The 18,120-nt window shown below is 44.9% G+C and overlaps 1 protein-coding gene across 4 annotated transcripts in view; it reads right to left on the bottom strand.

Moving 5' to 3' along the window:
• Nucleotides 1-18,120, bottom strand: part of Prickle2 (prickle planar cell polarity protein 2) — a 355,220-nt gene that overhangs the window by 52,040 nt on the left and 285,060 nt on the right. The gene's annotated exons all lie outside the window — the stretch shown is intronic.

The following is an 18,120-nucleotide window of genomic DNA, read 5'->3' as shown; positions in this document are numbered from 1 at the left end:
TGAGACTTTATGGGTGTAGTTTCTGACATCCTAGGATGTCCTTGGTTCTGAGACATTTCTTTGCTCATGGACAGAGACAAAGACCCAGCCAGTCCTTACTACAGAAGTGGCACACAGACACCTTTAGACCAACAGAAACATAAGAAGTAACTCACCAGGCAAGAGAAGTAAAAGCTGACAGGAGGGGCTCGGAGGATAGCCCAGTCAGTAAAGCACCCACCACGCATGCATGCAGACCTGAGTCTGCATCCCCTGCATCAGTGTAAAAAGCTGGTAAGGTAGCAAGCGTCTATGACCCAGAGCAGAGGGAGAGAGGCAGGTAGATATCTGGAACTCATTGGCCAGCTAGCTTAGCAATTAGTAAGTTCCAGGTCCAGTGAGAGACCCTGACTTCAAATATAAGGTGGACTGTGACTGAAAAAAGATACCCATGTTCACCTTTGGTCTCCATATGCACATATGTCTACAAACTACACAAACAGAAACATATAAAAAAGATACACAAAAGACAAACACACAGACAGGATGCTAATAATCACAAATAGACAGACAGACAGGATGGTATTTTATAGAAGAGGCAAAAAAATCCTCATAGGTTCAGACACCAGTGAAGATGCTTCCAAGATCTCCCACAGAGCAGTATAAGCAGCCCTCATGAAACAAGGCCCTGATTCACTGAGCTGGGGATGGAGACTGGGCCTTTAATACCATCATAATCTCACACTCCTCCACATGCTCCCTCTAAATCCTTTGTATTAGGAGTAGTGGGTATGAACAAATATTCCAGGAATGCTGGGTAAAGAGCTGTAAAAGTCTTGCTCACTTTGATTTCTAGAAACCAAGTTATGAGTATTAGAGGGACAAGCGGGTGACAAGGCTTTGAGAATGTGAAAGCCATCCTTAGTATAAAATAATGGGACCCATTCACCATGATGTGCCCATCACCCTTTGAATCTAGTTCCGAAGGCAACCACAGATGTCAGACTAGCTGGCTTTTGGGAGAAAGTCTGGGTTGGTGTAATCCTTCCTTCGAGGTGTCTGTCAGGGGGCCATGTGCTGGGTAGAAGGAATGGCTATGAGTTTTGTAGGTAGGTCACAGAAGGCTAGCACTCCTGAGAAGTGACCCCTCATATCACAGATCAGCTTGAGATGAGTAGCTGGCTCTCTGGCCATCTGACTACCACACTGTTCTGGGAATGCCTTCTGAGAGTCCTTATACTGTACGTCTCACTGGACAGCGGTCAGGTATAAAGCAAAGGACCCAGTCTCTGTAGGTCGGCCCTTGAGCTTTGCCCCCATGTCACAACACTGCCTGAAGAGGTATTCTTAGACGTAATTGCGAGAACTTGTGAGGCTGAGGCAGGATGATTGTGAGCCTGAGGCTAACCTCAGCTATACAGTAAAACCCTGTCTCAACAATCATAGAAGAAAAAGAGGAAGAGAGATGCGCAAACAAAGAGGGAAAGGCAGCTTCTCTCTAGCCATTCTCAATATTTTCGTAATTGTGAACCAAGCAGAAATCACTAACATGAGGTGAAGGCCTGCCACGCTTGATAAGATAGACAGTGGGAACTTGCTGATCCTCCTGCCAACCACTGCTCATTATCTTCACAGCACTCATCCCCAGCGCCCTTCTTTAGTGGTACATTGAACCAAGCCTGCTGTGATGCTGCCCACACTCACCCAGGGTGGAATCCTCTCTGTACCCTCTACAGCCATGGCAGAAAGGCATGACCCTCTAGCTGTGGCTCTGTCATTTCCCTTCTGTAAGGTTCCCAAGCAAGCTACATAAGTGTTCAGACTCATCATTAGATCACGAGGACTAAATCAGAGGAGACACGTATAGCATAAATGCATGATGATGAACCACCCAGCCTGACCTAATCAAGATGGAATACTCGAGATGTTTCACAGCCATGATGGCTGATCTTGGTTGTTGACTTGACTACATTTGGAATCAACTAAAACCCAAGCAGCAGGGTAGGCCTATGAGAGATCTTCTGACTGGATCATTTGGGGTGGGAAAATCTATCCTAAATCTAGATTACACTTTCTAATAGCACCTCACATGAAAGGAGATGGAAGAAGGAAGCTTTTTGCCTGCTTGCCCTCTCTCTAACTGACAAGCCCATCCACTCTGTTGCTGAGGCTTTCCTTTGCTGGGTTGGCATTAGAACCTACTTCTTTGGGATTCTAATGGGGACTGAAAACCAACAGCTCTCTAAGAATGCCCTAGGACTCCAGCACCAGGTTCAGACTGGGACTGCTGAGACATCCAGTCTCCTGGGCTGATCAACTACTAGATTCTTGGTCTTCTATCATGAGCAGCCATGGTTGGACTATTTGGACCACAGTCTATAATTCTAATAAATCCCCCTCTACACACACACACACACACACACACACACACACACACTATTCATTCTCTCAGTTCTGCTCACTTTGAGAACCCTGACTAATACAATGGCCTTTTTCTCTTTTTAGGAACTGTAGTAACACTGGTGGTGTAGAGAGGGAAACCAAATCTGGGAGGCACCTCTCTTAGCCTAAACAAGGGAAATAGGTTGTGATGTAGTACATTACAGTGTAGGTAGGAATGCTGTACTATTAAAATGAATTTGATTTCTAAGGATAAAAATGCTAGATTATTAGAAAAGCATGATGATTTCTCATTAGCTTCTCATCTCTCTCATCACAGAATCCTCCTGCCTCTGCTCTATTCTCTTCTCCCTGTAGCACCTCCTTAGAGCTGAAGGTTCCCTCCAACACTGCTTCAGTTCAGTCATCTGTCCCAGACCAACTAGCTTTTCTCAGTTATAATTCCCCCCAGAGAAGGGTCCTGGGTACCCATACCCATCCTGAGCTGGGTCTACACTGACAGATGGGAGGCAAGGAGCTGCACACAGCTGGAGACTGGAGAACAAAGGAACTCCAAGGTTCACTACAAACTGGGTGAAGGTAGGGCCAGCAGTGACCAAGAACTCAGGAGACATTTAGGGGCAAACGCTTGTCTTGGCGGTACAGTAGCTTCCTGTGGTTGGGACAAAAGCATCTGAGCGCAATAATGTGAAAAGAGGACAGAGTTAGCTGATGGATCCAGGCATCCAGTTCACGGTTTCTCGGTCCTGTCACTCCGGGCTGTGGCAAGACTAAGAATGTGGCAAAGATGTGTGGTACAGCAAATTATTCACGTAACGGCTGCCAGGAAGTGAAACAGAGGGAAGGGGCTGGGCTCCAATATCCTCTTTCCGGGTACGCCCACACTAACATCACTTCCTTCCACTAGGCCCCACCTGCTCAGGATTCTACCATTTGGCATAGCATTAGTGCCACATGCACATGGCTTTGCAGGGACATTTCAGATGCAAACCTTAACAGAGAGCTGAGGGCCATTCTAAAGACAGCATTCTCAAGTCAACAGAGGCAGGGATGGCTTTCCAGTAACATAGCTCTTCCTTTTTTGGACAAATCACCACCACCTGCTAAAATTCACACCCCATGACCACCACTGAAATTCATCCTTTCTACCAGCAACCTCTATAAGTCCTCATGTATAGAATCTATTAAAATACTTTCATCCACGGTCACCAACAATTGACGGAGAACTTAATACTTAGCAAGTTGACTGTTCCTAAAACATCAACTCACATCAACTACAATCACCAATATGATAAGCAATAACCAAGTCATATAACTAAGTCACTACCTCCGTTTCTTGAGGTTTAGCTGCCAGAAGTTCTAATGGGGACAGGGGCAAAGCTATCAGCTAGGGGAAGGGACAGTTCTCATGAGTCCCCAGTCAATGGAGCCTTCATGACTTCTCTTAGTGTCCCCTGCCATAAAATCCCAGGAAAGCTCCCAAACAAACACCAACCAAACCAATGGAAATGAGAAACTATGGCATCCACTTTTCAACACTACAAAAATTCATCTTGGCACTACCTTTTGAAAACCCACACATGGCTTAATTTAGCCCAAACATGTTCACTTGTTCATTTTATAAGTAAATAAGCAAACCCAATAGATTTTTATCAATAATGATTGTTACCAAGCTGTTAATCAATTGGCATGCCGATATTGGTGCTAATTCTGTTGCTCTTTAAAAGTGAGCCTGCTGAATGTGCTAGAAGCTTTGCTCTACTTAGGTGTTCCCAGGTAAGAGTGCCCTGTGATTCTGCTCTGGGTGAAGTCATGCTGGGTTCACTGTCCCTGCACAAAAGCAATGGGAACATTGCAAACTGGCTTAGAAAATTAAGCAGCCGGAAACTTGTATTTAAGATGTCACTCCCAGTCTAGGTAACTTGGCAACAGCTTCTGGCGGTGTCGGATGGGTTGGTAAGAACTCTACCCGATGTGTAAACTCATTCTACAAAGCAAAGCCTCGCCCAGTTGTGAAGGCAGGGCTTGTCTGGTGGAACTGCAGATCTGAGGGCATTTCTGCCCTAGTGGAGATGGAAGCTGGAGTCAATGACTCATTTGGGAGAAAAGCATGCACTGTTCAAAGAGTGCTGCTGACAGGAGCAGCTGCATCAGAAGCAGCATGGCTGCAGCCTCCATGGCTGCCGTGAAACATTTGGTTTTGGGCAACAGATCAGTTTGGAGCTTGCGCTGGAATCACCGGGAAGGCTTGGGAAGACCCTGATTTCTAATTTGGCAGGCGTGGGGCCCTGCAATGTGCACCTGTAACCACTCAGAGCCTCCTGTTGGCCCACTGTCCACACTCTGGCCATCTTACAGCTACCCCACTGCTTGCTCTCAACAACCACCACAGACTTCGATTTCTTCCAGGAAATCCAGAAACTTGTAAAGAAAGAAGAATTTGTTTAACACCGTCTAGCTTTTTAGGAGTCTCCTCCTCCCGCTGGGAGTACACCAGGGAGACTCGAAAGCCGTGGTGAGAACTCTAAGGGCAGAGCACTCATGATGTAAGGTGAGAACACTTTTATATTCAGATCTGCTTACAGCAGGAACCCAACAAGAGCAAGCACGTGCATCTGTGCTTCATCGACTATCGGAAGAAAGGGATCCGCGACCTCTTTATTTACTGAGTGGTTCTTGGGGCTGAAGTGCTTGGATGTGTCGTTTTCTAGGAGCTCTTCAGGCACCAAGAGGTGGGAGTTTCATGCCCACCAGAACATGCCATTACAAAGAAAAGTCTGGGCTGGCAAGACAGCTTGATGGGGCAAGGGCTTGTGATGGAGCAAGTACGAGGGCCTGCATCTGACCCCAGAACTCACTGAAGAGCTGGGTATTGCAGTGAATGTTGGTAATCCTAGTATGGGGGAGTCTGAGGCAGGATGAGCCCTGGGGCTCACTAACCAGCCAGTCTGCCAAACCGACAAATTCCAGATAAAACTAGGAAATCTTGTGTTAAAAAAACAAAGTAGATAGAACCTGAAAAAAGACAGTCAAGGTTGACCTCTAACATCTTCAAGGTCATGCACACAGGTGCATGCAGACCTGCACACACACACACACACACACTCAGACACAGCATTGCTTGTGAACTTTGCTTCCTCATCCCCTGATTCTGCTCTTTGGGGATTCAAAAGAGATTTGCAGATGGATGGAAAAGAGAATCAAAAGCCCTTCATGTATCACATTCTCATTATGTTTGTAGAGTTGTCTATGGAGATGAAGAATATGTTTTCTTTTGGTGTTCTTCATAACAGAGCAACGCAGGGCTTTCCAATAAATTCAAAGTGAGCTGCGGTGGGTACAAATGTTCCCCACACTAAGCGTCCCCCACACCGCCACAGCTTGATGACGCCAGGATGCGGTGGCAATCAGAGCAGTCACACTTATCCCTTTGCCCCTTCTTCAACTATTTTACTGGGCATATCAATGTACCTGCCTAAGAACAGTATCTTGTGCACTCCTCCCTTAGGAAGTACACGTGCCCATTTGACTGTACTCTAGCTAACAGCACGCATGGACATGGCTTCTCTGAGCTCTTCCCAGGATGTCACTTGCCTCTTTTATCTTGTATTCTGCATGAAAGATAAATAAACAGAATGGCTGGAGTTCCAGCGGCCACATTGTACAATGAAATCAAATTAAGAATGGAACTTGTGGCCTAAGAATAGTACAGAAAGTTAGGAGCCAGCATCTTTAAAAATCATGCCTTGAGAATAACAATACTAGTCTGGAAAGGTGGTACATGTCTTTCATCCCAGCAATCAGGAGGCAGAGGCAAACAGACCTCTGTGAGTTCGAGGCCAGCCTGGTCTACATAGTGAGCTCCAGGACAGTCAGGACTACATAGAGGGGCACAGTGTATCAAAAACAAAACAAAAACATAACTGATGATGATAATGATAATAAAACTAATAAATTGACAACATTGACCCTTGAATTGCCTGTCTGAATTTCTTTTGCTAATGAGAAAAATGCCTTATTTATGGTGCCTATTAATATATAAAACCTTCCTGAGACAGCGGTATTTTTTCAACACTAGCATACTTCAGAATCATCTGACACCTTTACTGACCACCATGTCCATTTTCATCCCTCTGACTTAGAAAAAGGAGCCTGTAAGTCTGACCAAATAATTTACACTCTACAGGGAGATGGTCAGGCTTAAGAAGAAAGCGAGAATGGCTCTGCCAGGCACAGACAGAAAGTTCAAAATTGTAATCCCTGAAGAGCCGATGTGAGCCAGCACTCCGAAAGGTTGGGGAAAGCTCATCCTCACCCGGGACCTACCACAGCACAGGGCTCTTGCCTCCCATTCTCTGAGAACAGAGCACAGAGTCTTGGCTCCCCTGTGACCTGGGGAGATGAGATCTGTAACCCCCAGAGCCCTGTGATAGGCAGGCCGGACAGAGACGGGGAAGATGAGGCCAGAGTTGGGGAGATGTAGTAGGTTTCATGAGAAGTATACACTGGTTCTCTGACAGGGACTTAGAGAACAATTGGGTTCTACCATAGGACGGGGACAAACTGCTTCTGGAGGCCCAACAGCTTGTTTTGCTCCAATTTGCCAAAACTTCATCAACCAAGCAGTGGGAGAAAGTTGTAAAGCGGTGTCTGAGGAGAAACCCACCACCTCTGCTTGTCTTTTCTCCCCTGGAGATGCACATTATAACTTTAATTGGTTTGCTCAGAACACAAGCAGGGAAACAGCGGTGCAATCCCCAAACATCTCCATCATGCTCAGATTCCTGCAGGATTGGAGTCAAATATAGAAGTAAAAGCTCATTTGAGATATTTGCAACGAGAGATCTCATTGATTGCGTGTGCCAGTGTTACAGTTCAGCAACAAATCCTGACACGTAGGTTCTGAAGACAGAGAACATGTGTTCAGGACATTTCCTCCCTCCTGACCTGCTGCCCCTCCCAGACCAGCTTGGCTCCTCTCAGCGGTGGCTACAGCTGCTTTCGGACTCTGCTCTCACCTTTGAGCCTCTGTCCTCGATTCCTATTCAGTGGAAGAACCATGTTGTCTGTATAAACACTGGGCAGGTACCTGCGCTTCTCAGAACCCTTCCCCCTGCAGATTCAAGGCCACAGGGCTCCTGTAGCTCTGTAACCTTTCTCACCCCCCCCCCACCCCGGACTCCTCAGGCCCACGACTTCCCTTCAGGATGCCATTTTCACTTCCGCCTCAGGGCCCTTCCTCTCCATAGGACACAACCTTACTTCTACTCTTTGCTCAGGGACACGTTAAGAGGGACTTACCTTCACTATCCTCATTAGCCAGCACTACACTTTTCTAGAGTGTCTAGTCCACTGCTTCTACGCTGGGATGCCAGTGACCCCAGGATATCTCACAATGTCTATAGATACTTTTAAACTGCCACAGCTAGGGGAGGGGCTAGTGGGGGCACTCAGTGGGTAGAGACCAAGGATGCTGCTAAATTTCCTACGATGTTGAGGTCACACCTACAGCAAAGACTGCTTCCATCGAAACATCAATTCTGAGGGCTGGAGAGATGCCTCGGTGGTTAAGAGCGCTTGTTGATCTTGCAGAGGACCCAGCTTCAGCTCTCAGAACCCTCTGGCATCTCACAACCACTTACTAATCCAGTTCCAGGATATCCAGTGCCCTCTTCTGGTCTCTCTGGGTGGTGCATACAAGTGGTGTAACAGACAAATATGTAGACAAAACACCCACACATAAAATAAATCTAAGAAAAAGATCAACACTGGGGCTTAGGAGCAGACTCTGTAGGTAAATTGCTAGCTGCACACATATAAGATCTTGAGGCTGGATCTCCAGTACTCATGCACAAACCTGGGCATGGCTATGCATTCCTATACTCTCAGCACTGGGAGGCAGGGACAGGAGCATCCACACCACTCACTGGCCACCCAGTCTAGCCAATTGGTTAGCTCCAGTTCAATGAAGAGAGGCTGTCTCAAAAAAACAGATGATTAGAGGAAGCCATCTAAGTTTGACCTCTAAACTGCATACAGGTACATGTTTATTCATATGTACAGATGCACACACATGCATATTACAACAGTGACAAAACCAACCAACCAACCAAACAAACAAACAAACACCAAAACCAAAACCACAAACCTCACCTCACAGAATGAATAAACTCTTGGCCTGTGTGGCTTTAAAGAAATTTACGGTTGACTGTAAAGCTGACTCCTTGTCCATTGTTTCCTCTCCATCATCTAAGACTCTGTTTAAAACCCTGGAGGAAAGTGTGGCTGCCTTATATTGTTGAATAAATGTATTCTGTGTCCAAACCTCATTTTGTCTTGCTATCTGATCAACGGCTCCAGATAGACATGTGTAGTGAGAGAAAACAATGACGAGGCCTCAAGAGGACCTGGAGAAGGACAGCAAGCTTCCCAAGCAGGTGTGTTTTCTCCAAAGATTAATGGCTGAGGTGGTGGATCCTAGATTAAGGATGTTTAGGATAACTGCCAACATCCTGCTTCAAGAGAATGAGACAAAAATGTTTCTATTTGAAGACACAAATTTTTGTTAGCTTTACTTTTTTTTTCATTTTACGTGCATGAATGCTTTTGCCTACATGAATGTCTGTGCACCAAGTTGTACCCAGTACCCACAGAGGCCAGAAGAAGGTATCGGATCCCCCTGAACTAGAGGTATAGATAATTATGAGCTATGACATCGGTTTAGGGACTAAAGTGGACTAGAAGAGAAAACAGTGTTTTTGCCTCTAATTTCTCTCTCCAGACCCTAAGTTAGCATTCGAAGAAAAAAAAATTAAAGATTTACTTTTTCATTTAGGTGTACATGTATCGGTTTCTGTACATGGTGTGTGTGCAGGTGCATGCAGAGGTCAGAAGAGGAGGTCAGATTCCCTGGAGCCCCGGTTACAGGCAGTTGTGAGCTGCTTGACATGGGTGCTGTGTAGCGGCATTTCAATTGTATTTTAATAAACAAAGCTTGCCTGAAGATCTGAGAGTGAAACAGTCCCACGGTCAGTCTTACAGACCAGGCAATGGTAACAGACACCTTTAATCCCAGTAGCCACACTAGTTTGCCATAGAAACTGGGCAATGCACACCTTTAATCCCAGCCCTAGAAAGGATTATAAAACAGAAGGAGACAACTCTCAGAAACAATCTCATTCTGAGATTCCTGGAGGCAGGACTGCCATTTCGGACTGACATCGAGGTAAGAGCCAGTGACTGGCTGCTTTGCTTTTCGGGTCTTCAGGTTGAACCCCAATTTCTCTGAGTTTTTATTATTGTGCTTCAGTGCTGGGAACTGAACATGGGTCCTCTGCAGGAGCGGTAAGCATTCTTAACCGCTGAGCCACAGTATTTGAAGAAATTTAGGAAAATAATTGGATTACCCCTTAACAGGTACTATGACTCTAATCACACAAGTTGCTCTGTGGTTTTTCTCCCTCTCATTGGTGGCTCAGTGGGGAACCAGGAGGAAGTCATAACAAGTTTCCCTGGGAAGCTGACTGCATGGAGGTACAGATCTGCTTCAATGTGTCTGTTCACTGGCATATATGGATATATTACCCAATCAGCTAAGGTCATATCGAGTTACTGTCCAATGAGTCTGAGACGCAAGAAACCCACATCATGTGAGGGTGTATGGGGGTGGGAAAGGGGACAATATGTCCAGGCAGCGTGTCTGCAGACAAAGGGCAGAAAGCAGGCAGTGCCCTGGGCTTTGGTGCCAAACCAGAGGGTCTCCAGTTAGCTGGGATTCCATTATGAGTCTTGTGGTCTTCCAGAGACTCAGGTCTGCTCAGACAGCTGCAGGAGGTGTTGGAGCTTCTCACGGTCCCTGTCTTTTAGTGACACCATCTGAATAGAGACTGACCCCTCAAGTTGCTTGTTTTCGTTAGCTCTTATAGTCCCCTTCTCGTTTCCACTCTTGCTATTTTAAAATGTATAGTATGAGATGAAATGTTTAGTTAGCAAATGCTTTCCGGCTCACTAAGCATTATCTGTCAGTCATTTATTATCCGGATGGAAAGATCCATGGTCAAGTCTGGTGAAATAGTCCATGGCCCCAAATACTTCAGAGCTGAGGCCGGAAGACGTCAAGTTCAAGGTTTGCCTAAAGAGTGAGTTTAAGGCCAATGCTGATAACTCAGTAAAACCCTGCCATGAAAATACAAAATAGAAGGAAGAGATTGGGGATGTGGTTCAAAGGTAGAGGGCCTGTTCAAATCCCACTACTGAGAAGACGAGAATAGGAGAGGCCAAAGAACCAGAAGGGCAGTTTAACTACTCTCAGGGAGGCTACATCTACTGGGAGATTCTTCATGCCAGTTTAAATAAAATACTGTTTTCCAAGACAGAGTTTCTCTGTTTAGCTTTGGAACCTGTCCTGTAACTCACTCTGTAGACCAGGCTGGCCTTGAACACACAGAGATCCACCTGCCAGTGCTGGGATTAAAGGTGTGCGCCACCACCGCCCGGCAAGACTAAATTTCTCCCGTGACTATATTTAACAGATTTATACAATATTTGCACAGGTCCTAAAATTCAATCACTTGATTCTTGCAAGACAGTATTTTAGGACTCCATCACTAGAAACTTCTTTGTGGAATTGTTTTGTTATTTTTTTTTTGTCATATCGATTTTATCTGTTATAGTATTTTGATTCTTGTTTTTGTTTCTCCTGTGAGTCTTTTGGAGAGGGAGGGGTTGGGAGTAAACATCAAGTTGGGTGGGGAGGGAGGTGGAGAGGATCTGGGAAGCATTGTAGGAGGGGAAAAGTATGACCAAAGTATGTTGGATGAAAAGCTTCAAAGAAAAGTTAAAACAAACATGTATGAAGAGCTCTGGCAAACTTCTGGGAAAACACACTCAGTGGGTGAGCTGAAGATGAGGGGTCTGAGAACCGCCAAGGGTCCTGCAAGGACTGTGATGACAATGGCTCGTCAGCTGCTGAACTCTGTAGTCCCCACAGATCACATGGCCGGACAGTTCATGCACAGAGCCCCCTGTGGACCTTAGGCCACGCGTGCATCTTCCGTCTCAGTCTGTTTCACAGGACCCACAACCCCATCTCTCCAGAAGTGTCCCTTCCTCTCTGTGTCTTTTTCTCTTCCCCTCTCCTGTCTCCTTTCTAACACCATGCGAGAATACAGAAGAGAACAATGAAAGTTACTGGGTACTGCCAGCTGATCGGTCGCCTACAGTCAAAGAGGAAGTAAGTGGAACACTGTACGTCTCCATGAATAAGAACAACTCCCCAAGCCTTACTTAGGTGCACATGGTTATCAGTCTGTGTTAGAGGTGGTCAGTGGCTCTCCCTGAAAGTCTCCACTTTGGGGACAGCTACTCAAGAATAATCTAAGCTGATGCTTGCCTAGTGTGTGGGAGAAAGGAACTGCGTTGATATCTTATGTTGAGTCTTGATTATGACAGAGGCCAAGCCTTCAGCTTCAAGGGCACAGTACCTGAGTCTCTGAATTCCAGGGCCCCCTCTGAAAGCACAGTAAGCGAACATGTTGCCTAAAGGATAGCAGAGGATGAAAAGACACTGGGAACTACAAGGCTGCGTGAATGTCAAATCAGCTGGTACTATTACTGAAAGTGACAGTGCTGGAGATGATGACCGCGCTGGGCTGTGAGTGATGGCCTGCGGGGGTGGTTTAGGTCAGTACCTCGTAAAAGGGATCAGGACACAGAGTTCTTCCTTCTTTTTCTGCACTCACTGTGACATGACAGCTATTCTCAAAACTGTAAAATGGCTGCTGGACCAGCAGTCATATTCATGGTCTATGTAAGAATTTTAGGTACATAAATACACAAACATGCATTTTGCCACATATTCCCTGGCTAAGGGAACCTGGGTTGTTTTTAGCTGTCTTTACTCTTGATCGCTCTAAAGGATGCTTCCGTATGTTTGGTTGTGTATCTCCTTGGATGTTTGTGCCCAGCTTTTTGAACGATGTGTCTTGAGGTGGACTCGCTAGGTCACATGGTGCATCTCGTAAGCTTTCTAAGGAACAGCCAAACTGCTCCACAGTGGCTGCACCACCTTCCCTTCTCACAGAGCTTCCAATTCCTCCCCAGCTTTGCTAACACTTGACATATTCCACTTGCAAAAACTGATAGCTATTTCAGAGCTGCACAAAGTGGGACCAGTCTGAGGTTTGGGTTTGTGTCACCCTGGTGACCAATGATGAATCGAGTACCTTTTCAGTCTCTGGACAAATGTTTAGTTCAATTCTTTCCCCACTTTCCCTTCATCTGTCTTTTTCTTTGGGGCCTGAAGAGGGTCTTCATATACTCTGGATGTTAAAGCACTATACACACCCCCGTTTTATTCTTCATCCATAAAGCATCTCTTGCATGTGGGCAGGCCAAAGGCTAGGTGAGGACAGAGCTATAGTGACATGTGCCTTCTTGGTGCTGGCGGTAGCGAAGAGGGAGGTTTGAGATGGACTCCTCCAGCCTTCTGAAAGGCTTCTACCTGTATGTGATGTGCATGGCTCCTGCTCGCCTTTCACCTACTGTATTGCATCACATATGCATGCCCAGTTTTAATGGGGCTGTAATAAATGCCTTCCTTCCCTCTTCATGGAAAATGCAGGAGCAATCATTAAACATTCATGCACCCAAAGAGGGTATTTTTGGCAAAGTGCAGTGAGTTCTTTTCATTCACAGGAGCTCAGCTCTAAAACACTGTAGTAAACCCTGAATGGATGAGTAGGGAAGAGAAGCCAGGATCCCACAGCCTTCTGCTGACATGCCATCAGTTGACTGGTCCATGGCTTTGGTTCACGGGGACTTCTGTTTAAAGACACTTTAAAAATATGTATCATGGATTCACTAACCCAGTGAACTCAAGGCATACCTGATTAGAGTTTCTAACATATATAATTTCTCCATAAAACAAACAGCAGCCTTCTCGCCCTTGGGAAAATTAGGTACATCACAATTTTCCTCACCACTTTGAATGACAGAAAAAAGCACCACATGTGAATACGCAATGCTAAGTAGATTTGTATGTACTCAGATCATTTGGTATGATCTCAAGTATGAAGGCCAAGTATCACCTTAGTTTTTGTCCCTCTATGCATGTCTATTAGTGGCCATGAAAACACTATGCATGTTTATTTGGGGATCGGAAAGAAATGTTGGTGAGGAGGAAAATTTGTGAATATGCTATCATCAAGAATGGGGATCAACTAAACCATAAGCTAGCCACCGAGCTCTAGAGTAATGGTGGATCCAGGATTTAAAGTTTTACTGGATTTCCAAGCTCTTTCTTCCCATCCTCTCCACAGACGGGTCAGGATTATATTTGATGGATTTCGAACAATGTGGTCATCATTCATTCTTTGAGCTTACAATTCTTGCTAAAACCATGAATGGGAAATAGGGCAGCTTAGAGTCCTAATTGGGAAACCTTGATTCCAAAGGTGGAAATCAAGTGTGTGGTTTGGTTATACATATGTTTTGGAAGTGTGCACACATATCTTGCTGTGAAGATCATGTACAACGACTTGAACTTGATGAAAGCTTTCCCCTGGGGTCACAGGGAGACAAGTTTATGTGCCATGGCTTATTCCCAACAGAGATCATGGGATCTGGAGGTGACGGATCCAATTCTTCGCAGTGATCTTATCTGCCGTGTTATGTCACTTCAATTTTACATGTATTTATTTTGTGGTAAAATGCACATAACAAGAGTTAGCACTTTCTATGTTAAAGTGCACGGTTCAGTGTTATGAAGTACAACACTGCTGTACAATCTGCCATGGTCACCAGAATCGCTCATCTTCTCACACAAAAACCCTGCATCCACTGAGCAACTCCCCACTTCTTTCTTCCATAGCCCCTGATTCCACTGCTCTCCACTGTGTCTCAAGAAATTTGACAACTTGAGAGTGATTTTCATTACACGTTGGGACCAAATGTTCTCCTTTGCTAATACATCTCAGGAATTACGGTGGAAAATCAGGAGGGGGAAGCATGAGTCAGACAGCACATCCACACTGACATTTAAGTACTGTACACAACTTTCCTTCTGTTTCCACTAAGACAATGAAAGATCATAGCCACAGAGCTGCAGCCAAAGAAAGGAGCGGAGGACTCAGTTGTTCCTGCTGTGTCTCCATGGAGACAAGCCACCGTAGATACTGGGTCACTTATCTCCGGAATATCCTAGGCTACACCATCGACATGACATTTTACTGATCATAGAAGTCCCATTACAGCGCAGGCTCTTCTCCCATTACTCAAGGACTACATGAGAAGCAGCGTGATGTGGAGCTCAACAATCAAAGGGACACCCAGGATGAACAAGGGTCACTCACTAGAGGTGGCTCTCAGGGTGGGGCGCTCTTCAGCATTCCAGCATTCCCCGTTCTCATCTCAAACCTTGCTCCCACTGTGGCCATTGATGGGATAAGCAGCAGCACTGCCCCCTGAGGCTGCTTCACCATGCCCTCCCACCCCCTTCCTTGCCTCGCCTGCAGCACTCTTTGACTTTGCAGCTACTTCACTATCCTAAACCCCATTTGGACAGTGTTAGGACATGGATAAGAATGGAAAACAAAAAGCTTCAATCATGCTTTTCATTTCTTCTTCTCATTTTTTTTAAAGGAAGGAGACTCATGAATAGAAAGCCTGAGAATCAGTTCTTATCTGTACAAAGAGTTGGAAAGATGGCTCAGTGCTTAAGAGTACTTGCTGCTCTTTTGGAGGACTGACTTTGGCTGCTAGCACCCACATTGGGCAGCTCACAACCAGCTGTAATTCCAGATCCAGGGAACCTAACAGCCTCTTTTGGCCTCTGCAGGCATCCACACATGCATGGGGTACATGTACATAGGCACAGGAACTAGTTCTGCCTCTTTCTCACCCCCCCACCATGTCTATTTATCTGTCTCCCCCCCCCCCACACACACACATGTTAAGAGAAACTAACACTGTAATTACAGTGTTTGCACACCTGTAATGGCAAACACTGGAGAAGCAGAGGCAGGAGGACTGCAAGACTGAATGCACTCTAGATTGGATAATGAAACTGTGAAACAAAAAACAGAGAAAGAGTTAAAGAGTGGATGAGGAGAAAAAAGTTTTCCAAAACTGCATTAGACACAGGCTTGAGCAAATATAAACTCGAAACCAAGTGAGGCTGTTCAGAAGCACATTGAGATTTGGGGTACTTAAGATAGGAGGGAAAATCTTCCATGGGAACGCTATGTATCCACAGTCAAGCTCATAAAGGTCACTATCACATCTGGGAATAAGCATTCTGAGTAACAGGATGGTTGGTAAAATATGTAAAATAAGGACACAGCCATCATTAAATGGAGCAAATGCAAAGATGCTGGGGCTGAAGGGGTTTGGGGTACTTCAAAGGTGATACTATTGCCTCCAAACTGATGCACCAGAAACAAAGTGTCCAAGGGAACAATGATGGATGGTAGAGACTGTGAGAGATGTTCAGGCCCTGATGAAGAAATTAATGCTGCTCTGAGATGGGCCGAGAGAGAGAGAGACAGAGAGAGACAGAGAGAGACAGAGAGAGAGAGACAGAGAGAGAGAGAGAGAGAGAGAGAGAGAGAGAGAGAGAGAGAGAGAGAGAGAGAGACTACTCTCTTCTGTGCTTTTGCCACTTAGGACTACTGTGTTCATCCCGTTTCTCGCCCTCTGTCATGTGAGGAGGCAGCAAAAATAAAACAAAACAAAACAACAACAAAAAACCCACTATCTGCCAGACAGTGTCAACATCCTAAAGTTGCCAGGCTCCAAGAAAATATATGAAGTTAAAAGCTCCCTGGAAATGGTGACTCCGTAATCAAGTACAGGATACCACACCACTATGTGTGGTAACAACACGCGAGGTTTCAACTGCGAGAGAACGAACCTCTGCTCTCTACACATTGCACAGCCAGGATTCTGTCACAGGAGCACAGACTAGGACAAGTAGCAAGGAATCCATCATGGCTGGCCATCACCAACTGCAAGTCCATCTTGGCTGGCCATCACCAACTGCAGGTCCATCATGGCTGGCCATCACCAACTGTGGATCCATCATGGCTGACCATCACCAACTGTGGATCCATCATGGCTGGCCATCACCAACTACGGGATAATCACTTCAAGAATACAAATACATATCACAGTTTTGTGTCAGGCAAAGGAGATGAGAGAAATGGGAAGACTTCAAAAAAATAAGTCAAGAAAATAAATAAAGGGGGGGTTGTACGAGAAAAGGCAAAATAAGCTGGAAGCACTTACTATGTACATTATCTGAATAAATAGAAATATATAATGTCTACCTACACTTGAACGACAGGTATCGAGAGTTTATTTAAAATCAAAATGCAGCATCTATCATGTGCTACCTACAGAGTTCCTCTTAAGAGATGGAATATAAAGGATCAAAAGAGTCTAATATTATAGTTTTTCACCAAAGGAAAGACAGTGTGTCATGTTAACACTGTGCAAAATAGCATTTAAGCAAATATAACTGGAAAACATCAAAAACAATGTTCTAACTAATTAGGAGATCTGTGGCCATTAAAAGGTTGTAAGTGATGCAACTTGCTGATTACTCTGCAATAGCTGCCAGCATTCAGAAAGAATTCCTAGTATATGTGTCAATAAGTAACCTTAAACTATAAAAATTAGTTTCATGTTAAAATAAGTTAAATGCAAAAACAAAAATGAAAAAAAGAGGTTGTAGCTCAGTGGAACAGAGTTTGCCTTGCATGCCTGAGGTGTAGGTTCAATCTTTACTACTGCCAAAAAAGAAAAAAATACAGTTGTTCCAAAATAAAAGTAACAATCTGTTTAATATGTAATGTAATCATAAACTTTCAAGCATCCCAAAATATCTTCGCAAAGGAAAAGCTGAAGTACACAGAGATACACAGCTAGAACCACTATGAGATGTGTCTCTGTGGCCTTGGTAGATCAAAAGGACAAATATCACGAAGGTTCTGGAACATGCTGCAACAGCGCTATTCTTCATGATCTCTTACCGCTGTCATGCTATGAACTGGGAACGCTGCCTTGCTTATTCTTGCTTTACGACGAATAGGGAAGACCTATTTCATATTCTCACAGTGCAAATAGCATTGGAAACTGGAAGTCTTGCCCCTGATGTCACAAAAAGAGCATCAGTGTGAGTTATCTGTCCCTTACCTCTGACAGCCCGACTGTAAGGCATGTCTTGTACTTTCTGGGAGGCTATCTTGACTGTCAGATGCAAGGCTTGGGCTATGTAGTTTCTGTTCTGTATCACTCTGTTTATATCCTTGGATTCTATTGTCCTTGTTCTGCTACCTCTGGATGAGAATTTGAAACGTTAATCTTGGTTTTATTTCCTCAGTTAGACCTTGCCTAGAAAAATGTTTTCATATCAGCTGCTGACCATTTCCAAGCAATAATAATTCTAGTCATTCTTGAAATGTCAGATATCAGTTAGTTATTCCATGAGGCAAGGCTCCTTACTCATTTTCACTATTTAGATTAGAAAGAAAAAAGTAACTTCCTCGAATCATAAATACTGTGTAGCACAAGAGAGGCAGAACCGTGGGAGGTTCCCAGTGTGGCTGATCCAAAACCATGTTTTACAGCCGACCTATTGCAGAAAGACTGTGCAATGGCCGTATCTTAGCAGAGCAGTTTCTTACAGCCCATCCATTATCAAGATGAACTCTTGGCTGGTCACACACAGGCATTTCAGGTCCT

Source organism: Chionomys nivalis, chromosome 1, assembly GCF_950005125.1.
Source record: "Chionomys nivalis chromosome 1, mChiNiv1.1, whole genome shotgun sequence".
NCBI classification, from domain to species: domain Eukaryota; kingdom Metazoa; phylum Chordata; class Mammalia; order Rodentia; family Cricetidae; genus Chionomys; species Chionomys nivalis.
The sequence above is the reverse complement of the archived record's forward strand: the minus strand, read 5'-3'. Positions and strand labels throughout refer to the sequence as shown.